This window comes from Microtus oregoni, unplaced genomic scaffold (genome assembly GCF_018167655.1).
Source record: "Microtus oregoni isolate MIOR12 unplaced genomic scaffold, Mior012 000018F_ref0000195, whole genome shotgun sequence".
In the NCBI taxonomy this organism is placed as follows: Eukaryota; Metazoa; Chordata; class Mammalia; order Rodentia; family Cricetidae; genus Microtus; species Microtus oregoni.
Window position 1 is genome coordinate 36,464,882 of NW_024543077.1, and position 10,766 is coordinate 36,475,647.

The window sequence follows — 10,766 nt, forward strand, 5'->3', positions numbered from 1 at the left end:
AAGAAAACGCCTCCTCCTCCCTCCCTTGGACAGGGCGCTCTGCTGACCTCAGCATCCCTGGTCCTCGGCTCTCACAGATCCTACTCTCGTTCTGGCTTCAATCATCTCTGTGAGTCTTCTCCGAAGCCTGTCAAAGCTACCCTCCCCCTTCTCATGCAGTAGATGAGGGATAAGACCTCAGGTTGACCCACCCACTCCATCTAAGAGGTCTTGGTTGTGTTTTATTCTCTACCAAGACCTCTTCCAAAACACACATCACACTGCCATCAGTTTCTCTTCTTTTTCTTATGAAATATTTCAAATATATAACCAAAAATTATTATAATTCAGAAGCTCACACAGCAGTAACCACATATGAAAACCAGACTGAACGAATGTTCACCTTTTCACCACACGACATGAAGAGTGCATGTTTGCCTGTTCTTACCTCCGCGGCCTATTTCACACGCAGCACAGAGCCTCGCCCGTAAGAGTGTCGGTGATTGTTCAATGAAAAAAAAAAAAAAAACAAGAGTTCTGGACTAGCATTAAACAATAACCATCACTACAAAGAAGTCATTAGACCAAGGGCAACGACTCCATCTTTACCACAGTCCAAAGAGAAAAGGGAGGAAATGTACCTTCCTAAGGGCGGGAGTTAAATATAAGCGTGTGCATTACCTGTTGGCTGGAGCAGGGAGCTGATAAAAGCACCCGACTTCCCTTCTAGACGTGGCTGTCTTGCCCTGGACAGCACCTGCCAGACCTGATAAAACAGTCTATGTGCTCGGAATGCCTTTTCTAGCTAAAAGATGCCGACTCTAACTCCCGGCTTAACAGAGGGGGAGGGGGAGGGGAATGATGAGTGAGAATGGGGGGAGGGGGGAGGCAGACACACAGAAAAACTAGGACCGTAGTAAGACCACTGGGGACCGTTCATCGTTTGTACGTAGGTAAGGCCTAGGACAACACAGACCGCGTCCTGTACTAGTTGGCACCAAGTCCATTTCTCCGAAGCAATACAATAAGGCAAGAGTATAAGAAAGGTCCTCTTGTTTGTCACACACACACACCCCACTTCCCACCTGCCTCTGTTCCCACCTAGTAAGCCCCTCACACACACACACACACACACACACACACACACACACACACACCTCTCTACATGCTCTCAAATACGCAGTATCCTCCGTTTTTTCATCACCACGATCTGCCTGTTCTGTTCTTTGGAGCACCTATTTTTCTATTGACTCAATAAAAAACACTCTGTATTGTTTGAAAGACTATCCATGGCTGAAAATATTACTTCCCTAATCCTTTGGGGTCACTCGGACCTTCAACACTAGGAAAAGAAATCCACATCGAAGCTTGCGCTGTGCTGGTTTAGTTGTTAGCGATTCTCCCGTCTTTAGTCGTGAGCCATTCCTACCCTTGCCGCGGTTTGCTGTGAGCCAAGCGTACCACTGAGATAAGACGCTGGAGAGAACAGGAGTCAGTTTGCGACACCATCGTCATAAGGACTTGATAGCCACACATATCTTACTCCGCAGATGAACTATCAGCCAAGCACCTGTTCAGACAGCGTCCATCGACATGGAGAAGTATCTGTGTCCTAGCCGTCAATGGCCACAGTACATCCCCAGTTCCGAGAACACAATTCTGCTCCCATCACGATCTTCACGCTTGGTTTCAGTGTTTCCCCGAGATGAGGAAGTGCCGCATGCCCCCTTGGAAACTGGTAGCACGTGGCTGGCTTCTAGCTACCGTTCACAAGGCCTCCTCATTCTTTGGTCAGCAAGGCAGGTTAGAAGGTAGGTAAAAATGGAAAGACTCTTGCCATGCCTTCAAACACGGCAACCTGAGTTTGCTCTCTGGGATCCCGAGAAGGGTGACAGGAGAAAGTTCATGCCACAATGACCTCCACATGTGCACCATGGTGCACACACACACACACACACACAACACACACACACATACACACACACACCACCACCACAGCCACCGCCGCCGCCACATTCTTGTACGTATCTAAACCAGGGCTCTGCCGGTTCCCCTCTGAAGCGTCTTTTCTAATTCCATAGGCGGTGGCTAACCAGAAGGGAAATCTCATCCCTTGAAGCGTAAGTAACCAAGCCTCACCAAGCATTCCTCCCAGAACTAGTGCCAAAAGCTGATTCATGCCCACAGGGCACGGTGCTTCGCCCGAGCAGCAAATGAAAGAAACGTCTGCTATCACATACTCGACCCTACTCTTCCACACTCTTCCAGCGGTGTGGTCCAGCGGCTGACCACAACATTCCACAGAAAAATTTGGTTAAAAACGTCTGGTTTCCAAGGAGAATGTCTGTCTTTATCTTCCCAGCTGATCATCCAAGTGTCTCTTCAAGAAGATGCCCATACTTTGTTCCCACCACAAGAGTGCTTCAGTAAGACTTAGTAGGGCTATGGTCCCCGACCGGCCCTTAGTAACATAACACACAGAACTTGTTAGAGAAGCATTATTGTGGCTTGCCCTGGAAAAACGCAATGGCGTAACAGACAAGCCACTGTCCTTTGTTTGGAAATGGCACAAGAACATCTATGGCTTCACGCCACTCTTGGACAGAGTTTCATAACAGGAATTGATTAAGGATTTGCTCCCAAAAGAGATCAGGAATGAATGGACGGTTAAACCCACAGATAATTGCTTTGAGTTTGTCGTTTTTCCATATGCACGACACTGAGTCCCTTCTTCTCATGCGTAGAGATTCACATTGTATATCTGCCTGGATATTCGTGCCCCTAAGGATGCTGATGACTCGCTGGACCGGGACATTTAGATCACAACAGGTTGAAGACCACTTCAGAGTACAGAGCTTTCTATTTGAAGAGTCAGGTGGTCCTCACAGTGTTTCAGACAGAGAGCATTTCGGATTTCAGAGTTCAAATTGGGTATTCTCAACCTGTTGTTTTCATCACTACGGTTACACTTCTGTGGAGTTTTGAATGACTGGTCAAACTTTATGAAGTAGAAATACAACTTAATAATGGCAACAGTAAGGGCTTGGAATGTAGCTCAATGGTAGCGTTTGCCTAACAATTATGAAGTCCTGAGTTCCGTTTCTAGCCACACACACACACACACACACACACACACACACACACACACGGAAGTGGAAGAGATAGAAATAATGAAACACACGTTAACAATGAAAAACTAAACAAATAATAAAGAGTGCATATTAAACATGAAGTAGACCATTAACAAAATACTGATCGGGAGTCTTCTTTATATTATGAGGGGCTTTACAAAAATACAATAGGGGACTGGAGAGAGGACTCTGCAGCCAAGAGCCCCGGTTGATCTTCCAAAGGACCTGCGTTCGATTCCCAACACCCACATAATGTCACACAACCATCTATAACTCCAGTCTTAGGGGATCTGATCTCCTCTCCTGGCCTCCACAGACACGGCACACACACACGTGGTGCACAGACATACATACATGCAGGCAAATGATCTAAACACACACAATAAAAATATAAGTGTTAATAATGTTTTTAAAAGATATAACAGAATGCCTAGTGAAGTCATAACTGTGCTCCTATCTCGAGGCCCTACAGAAGCCCTACCAGCCCATGTTACTTCTCCGACCTCACTGCTGATCTCTACCCTTCCTCTTGGATGCCTGCAGAGGATCCTACTGTTCTCCTTGCGGTCTCTGAACACATCCAAACACAAACCACCCTACAGGCCAGAAACATGTACTGGCCACTCCCTCTGCCTGCAATTCTCGCCATTGTCTGCGCACATAAGCAACTTCTCTTACTTCCGTCGAACTGTCCTCCGCTTGAGGCCATTCTCTCTGTGAGGCGCACTGGGCCACGTCTGCCCGTTCTCCTATCCTACACCGTTTTCTTTTTTGTTTGACTTAGTATCCTGGTCTTCAACAGAACGAAAACTCCACATGGTTGGCACCCGTTGTTTTGTTCTCTGGCAGATAGCCAGCACCAACATCAGACACCAACTCAAAAAACCCACTTGAATGAATAAATGAACAAATGAAATTCTTTCTTTTCCTCTGTAGCCACCAATCTGTGTAGAGATCTTTCTTTAAGACTCAAACGGAAAATCACAAGCTATCAAAATTTTAAGGAAAGACATTATAACCACAAACAGCGTTAAAGCCGGACAAGGTCAGGAGTTGAGTTAAAGTTTGGCGAGACTAATTACAGAGAGTTACTTTAAAAGCCAATCCATGAAAGAAATTAAATATGCAATTTTCTAATGACCACACTTTCTTAGTGATTTATTTTAGCCATACAATAGATATATCTACATATATCCTGCCAACATATACAAGCACACACAAAGACATACAAATTGAACAAATCCAGAAGTAACTAAGGGTATTTTTCCATCAGGCGACTTTCATCATACAAAAGCCGGCAATCTGAAATCCAGGTGTGGCAGTGTATGCCTATAATCCTAGCACCTGGAGGACTTCAAGTTCCAGGCCAACCAATGTTACATAAAAGACTCAAGTTCACATTTTTTTTTTAGACTTAGCTACTCTTTTGTGTGTGTGTGTGTGTGTGTGTGTGTGTGTGTGTGCTTGCCTGGGTTTGTACACACCACATCATGAATTTGCCTGTGGAGGCCGTAAGATAATGTTGTATCCCCTGGAACCAGGGAGCCACCTGATTGGGTGCTGGGGACAAACCCTAAGTCTTCTGCGAGAACAGCAGGCATGCAACTGTTGAGCCATCTCCCCAGCTCCCCAAGTTCATGATTCGGATCATAATTAGGAAACCATGCTGGTTTCCCTGGAATAATGTTTAATCTTGGCTGTCAACTTACTGGAATTTTAAATCACCATGTGACCCCGGGTCACATCTGGAAGGGAGTTTCTAGATGGGTTTGCGATGCGGGAAAACTCACCCTAAATACAGATGAACAATTCCATGGGCTGGGGTCTGGTCCCAGAGAACATAAAGGAGAAAGTCAGAAGGACAGGAGTATTCATTACTCTCTGGTTCCTGGCTGTGGATACAATGTAGCCCGCTATCTCAGAAAGTCCACCTTCCCCACCATGATGGACTATATTCCCTTTAACTAGAAACCTAGTAGACCACTCCTTCCGTAAGTCATATATTTGAGCACAGCAACAAGGAATGTAACTCAGAAATGTGAACGAGTCCAGTTGGTTGCCTTGAAGCTCTTTCCAGTTCGTACCACATTTTACTCACAAAAATGTCCTTGGCTGGAAAAAAAAAATCACTTAGTCATCATATTTATAAAGGAGATAAATAAATTTCATTCTTATTCAGACATGCTGGCCAAGCTCCTAAGGACTTTGGTGGACTGAGTGCTGGGAAGAAGAGAACCATAATTAATACCTGCTGGCCAGCACTGCAAGCCAGCCGTTCTAGACAGACACGCTGTTCAGCTGAAGCCACGGGAGCTGGAGTCACGAACTTCATACATACAAAGCCCAAACCCTCATCGGGTTACTTGCACAATGAAACTTTGCCCAGGATGTATTGATGCACCAAATATTTTCTGATGGGCTCCCTGTGAAAGGCTGAGACTGAAATCCAACTGGAGACAGAAGAGACAGGAAACAAGGGCTCCCCTATTGTTCTGGGGGACTACAAGAATGTGGGAGTCAAGACTAAGCAGAAGCATCTGTGTTCTGGACTCTGAGGAAACATCCAAGAACTGTGTCTAACATTGGATGGTGAAAACGGGCATTCAAGTGTGTACGGGCCACGTACACATTCAATCTACCAGCAAGTGTTGGAGCAACTGTCCTCTCCAATCACAGGGGTCGTTCCAGTGTGTGTCAGCCTCAAATAAAGGACAAGACGTAATTCTTGTTGTCTGAAGACAGTACTAGGGACTTAGAACCACGACAGACACTTCATGACTTAACGCACCTTCTCTCTACATGTGTAAATAGATCCCAGTCTTTTGTCTTCCCCACTATGCCTTTTTCCTTTGCCTTTTCGAGGTTCCAACGCCTTCTTATTTTCTTACTGAATATTCAAGAAGTAAAAGACCGACCTTAAGCAAGCTCAAAATCTGGTGTCAGCTAGGTATGGTAAGACACAGTATTTGGGAGGTTAAAACAAGAGGGCCTTGAATTCAAGGCCAGCCTGGGCTATATAGCAAGACCCTGTCAGAAAGGAAGAAAGGAAGGAAGGAAGGAAGGAAGGAAGGAGAAAAGAAAGAAAGGAAGGAAGGAGGAAGGAGAAGAAGGAAGGAAGGAAGGAAAGAAAGAAGGAAGGAAGGAAAAGGAAAGGAAAGCTAGGGTCAAGAGAAGACACCCTCATTTCCAGAGTAATCCCATAACTTTATCACCCAAATTTTTAAAAGTAGAGAAAAATTAGTAGCGACAACATGGTACCGTCACAGCAAAAAAGAAGGTCTGGTTACTCTTCTAACCTCTCCTTTATATCCTTCACATCCTGATGCAGCCTCCTGGGCCTGAAGAAGCAGCCCTGCCCCTGCTGGAGCAACTAAACTTCATGACCAAGCCTAGCAACAACAAAGTATCTTGGGCTGTTAGCCCCAGTCCAACAAACTATGCATAACGATCCCATACCACCCCCCCCCCCACACACCCCTACTCTCATCCCATACCCCTAGCCCATCTCCCCATTAAGCAGGTAGCAATTCACTACTGAGTACCACAACAAGCCAGGTCCAGGGCAAGCCCATGCCAGGAGCACTTTTCTTTTAAAAAAAGCAATTCACAACAGAGATGCCCACCACATGAGGCCACAGGCATTGGGACACAAACTGAATATCAAAGATTTAAGATACCAGATTGCTAACAGATAACATTGATAACAGAGTACATTCAACAGCAGGCAGAGGCCCAAAGTCATCCCTCCTACAAAACACAGTCCCCAAGAAAGAATGCCATTGTATCTGTACTCAACTACAGTAACAAGCTGGGTTTCTTTTTTATTTGCTGAGGTCAGCGGCAAAAGATTCTGAAAGAAGTAAGAACGAATGTTTCCCTCCTTAGAGCACACTGCCCGAGTTCTTCAGAGCCAAGCTCTTAATGTCAAGCCCCTCGTTCAGCTCAAACACCACTTGACCATTAAATTTAATCTTTGCTAAATAATTGTTAAAATATTTTCCCTCGCGTGCATCACAAGGAAGAACCGACGTTTGATCCAGTTGCAATCAAGAGCCCAAAATCTCCAGAATCAGAAAACCTACAGCTAGACGATCAAACGTTCACAGGACTTGGAGTTCCTCTCTGGCAGCACAATGCTTCAGGGAGATCCACTGCCGAGAGGCACGGCACCCCTACCCCTCACCCCTGCTGGGTGTCACAGTGAAACAAATATCCAGGGACAGGTAAAATCATCACGGAAGTAATGTCCGTAGTTGAGAGTTTGGGGGCAAAGGCTGGAGGTCAGCAAACTGCCAAGGAGAAAGAAAAGAAACTAATTCCAGCAGATGCAGATGAAACTAACGTCCTTGAGGCTTGGGGACATCATGAGTCCAAGGTCCCAAACATCCCCAAAGATCAAGAGGAGAGGGACTAGCTCTCTTCACAAGTGGTAAGATACTTTGAAGTTCAAAGGCAACTGTGTTGCTGTAACTGTTGAAACTGTCTTACCTATAATCTAGTAATAAAACAAACAATTCAGTGATGAGTTGCTAAACGTTGAAAAGAACGAAACTATGTAGGTTGTTGGCTAACAAATGTCCCCTTTAAGAGGTCACAATTATGTCTTTATCGCCTTTCACCCCACTTGGTTCCGCCTCCCCATAATCCAGCAGACACTCTCTGAAGTGTACAATGCCCCTTTCTGCCTGGCTCCTCTTGTCAGCTAGGGACACCATCTGTCCTGCACTATAAAAACAATCTCTGCAGGGATCTTCCGAGGACCAAACAGATTAGCAGCATCCAGATCTTGACACCGTTAATAACACTCCCATCAGATTAGGGCTCTTGCACTCCGAACCCCAGAGACAGAACTTCAGAACTAAGCTTGCCTTGTTTGTCAGCGATGGGGGTGACATTTTAAAGATGACCTCTTGGCACATAAAGCCATCTGTTGGGGGGGGGAGGGCAGAGGGAAAAGAGAGAGGCGGACTGACTCTCTAGGGCAATAGAAGAAATGAGCCCTTCAGGGGATAGGAGAAGCAGTAAAAAGAAAATCCTATTTACAAGACAAACAAACACAACAAATTTCACAATGTCTAATAAAAGACTACTAAAATTACTCATTTTTCTTCTAAAGGACAAAGAACACACAGACACAAACTATTCAAGAAAAAAAAAAGGAAAAAAAAACCAAGTTACACACTTCGGCAAAGGCATACGTACAAGAATCCCAAGTTGCCATGACTCTAGAAGACCAAAGCAGAAATCTTATCCACAAATGCTAAAGGCCGCGGTGAAGTTTGCCTCTTGTCCACCTCTGTCCATACGATCATCGAAGCTGTCCTTTTCCAAGTTTAGTATCGACTGAACCCTTCTCACTCTACTCGTGAGCTCCCTGTGCTGACTCCAAAGACTCCCAACTCGAAAAGGAATAACTGGGCCGGTGATGGTGTTCCTAAAATTAATCATAATAAGCAGCTGAGCGCCGCTACCGGGAGAAGACCAGGCATAGGGAGCCAGACCTCTGCAGCTGCACGTCCTCCCAAACGTCTACGTCTAAATCTGCAGCCCGGGTTTCCTCCAGGCCCCAAGCTCCAGCCGAGGATGCTCACCACACATTCCAAACCGAAGGCAAATGAAGCCTCCTCTCCCTCCGAGTGATGCTCGCCGGAGCCCCCAAGTCCCAGCTCCCCGGAATCACCGAATCAGCGGGAGCGTCCGGCGCGGCCGGTCTCCGGGCGCTTCGGGGAGCAGAATGTCAAATGAATGACCGCGCCAGGGCGCGAGGGAGCGAGACAAAGCCGCCGCCCGCTACCTGCGGCGCGAGCGCGGGGCCCGGGCCGCGCACTCACCTGGGCGGGAGGGCGGGCTGCGGGTGGGGACCGGGCCGAGGCGGGAGCGCGCCCCGCAGTCGCCGCCAGCCGCCGGTGCGCGCCGCGGAGAAGGCGGCCGGCCAGCCGGGCGGGCGGGCGAGCGAGCGAGCTTGCAGCTCGGGGCTGCGGCGGCGGCCACGGCCACCGAGCCCACTCGGCTCTCGGGGCCGGCGAGCGTCTCAGCGGCCGTCCTCGGCTCGCCTTGGCGCCGGCATCCCCGCACGGCCGCGACCCTCGGCGCTCCGGAGGTGACTCTGCGCCGCCGCCCACCCGCGGTTACGCCGCGCGAGCCGCCAATTGTGTTGAGTCAGCGGCGGCGGCGGCGGCGGCGGGCGACGGGGACGCGCGGAGCCATGTCTCCCCGCGCTCGGGGCCCCGGGCGCCCGTTCCTCTCGCTCTCCAGGCATCGCCAGCGGCCCCTCGCCGTCGCCCGCCCCTCCCCGCGTCGCCCCGGGTCCCTGGCCGGCTTGCTCACCTCCAGCCGCGCCGCCGCCGTGTCCGCTGGACGCCCGGGCGGCATCGGCTCGCACCGCACTGGGGGCGCAGGGCGCGGGGTGGGGGGCGCCTGCACGTCGGGGACCCGGGAGCCTGATCGAGCAGAGCCCGGGAGAAACGGCCAGAGCCGGGCCGCGGGGGCCTCCCTCAGGACGGCGCTCCAGAGCAGAGCGGGGCGGGTGCTGCTGCGGAGCGAAGGACGTGAGCATTCCTAGAGGCTTCGCGAAGGATGAAAGGGACCCGCTGAGGTCATGGAGACAAATCTCTTCCTAAATTCCACCCGAAAGCTGAGTCAGGGGCGGCATGCCTCAGTTTCCCCATCTGTAAGAACAAGACAGTTAACACACATGCCACACACAGACACAGGGTGGGGTCAAGATGAAAAATGTATTCTTAAAATCGCATTTGACTTAGAGAGGACACTAAAAACTAAATTTTGCTGTACAGATACTTGGCACTTCCCATGTGTTTTTTCTGCAGCATCTTCTTTGAATCTCCTTTTAGAAGAAAAAATAATAATAATGTAAGGTTGAAATGTAAGAGTATGCCCCCTCAGTACTTACATGGTGCCTATCTAGACATGGGAGAGCTACTTGGTTTGTAGATTAACTATATTTATGCAGGAAGAAAACAATACTTCTTCACCCCAAATTATGGATGTGCATACTTTTTGAATGTGGGTGCTCAGTATTGTGTGTCTCCCAACGCTCATTTTCTTAGTAGCAGTGGTTCATATAGGTCTCTCGGACACAATGAGTTTTTGAGGTTCCTGGATACTGGCACATCCTTAGACAAGCCAGCCATCATCTTCTAGACCACAGTGCTTGGCTAGGGGGTGAACATAGTAGTCCAAAAATTCAGTGTGGAGCTTTCTTCGGATCTGTTCAGGAAAACGTAAAACTATTCAAACTAGTATCACTAAAACCGGAAGCTCTTACTCAGCAGCAAGGACCACTAGAGTCTACCAGGAAGTCAACGTGGGGAAGAGAGGTTGAGATGAAGATGAGGGTGCCTGGCCCTGGAAGGAGTCAAACGTGTCCAGTCAATCACTTTAATTTACGTTCGGTCACGGGTCACAAGAAAAGCCATGCTGTGCTTGTCCTTGAGTGTGCCATCGTAGGCATCACTGATGGACCACTAAAGGTCCAATTCCAGTCCTCTTGACTCGGGGCCAGCATCCTCTGTGATAGGAATCCTGCGGGATGCCGTGAGCCAATCTCTACGGTGTAGACCCAGGAGTCCCGCACCTGCAACCCTTAGCATTCCATATTGACTGACCATGGTCTTTTAACTAAAAAGGACAGAAACG

General features: G+C 48.3%; 1 protein-coding gene across 3 annotated transcripts in view; it reads right to left on the reverse strand.

Annotated features, from left to right (window-relative positions):
* Nucleotides 1-9,228, reverse strand: part of Hecw2 (HECT, C2 and WW domain containing E3 ubiquitin protein ligase 2) — a 307,191-nt gene extending 297,963 nt beyond the window's left edge. Inside the window, exons 1-2 of one of the 3 annotated variants that reach the window (XM_041668110.1) lie at nucleotides 8,702-8,927; nucleotides 8,313-8,544 (exon numbers count right to left, since the gene is read on the reverse strand). The gene's annotated coding sequence lies outside the window, so the exon portion shown is untranslated. The other 2 variants (XM_041668108.1, XM_041668109.1) reach the window with 2 other exon arrangements.
* Between the last annotated feature and the right edge of the window lie 1,538 nt (nucleotides 9,229-10,766).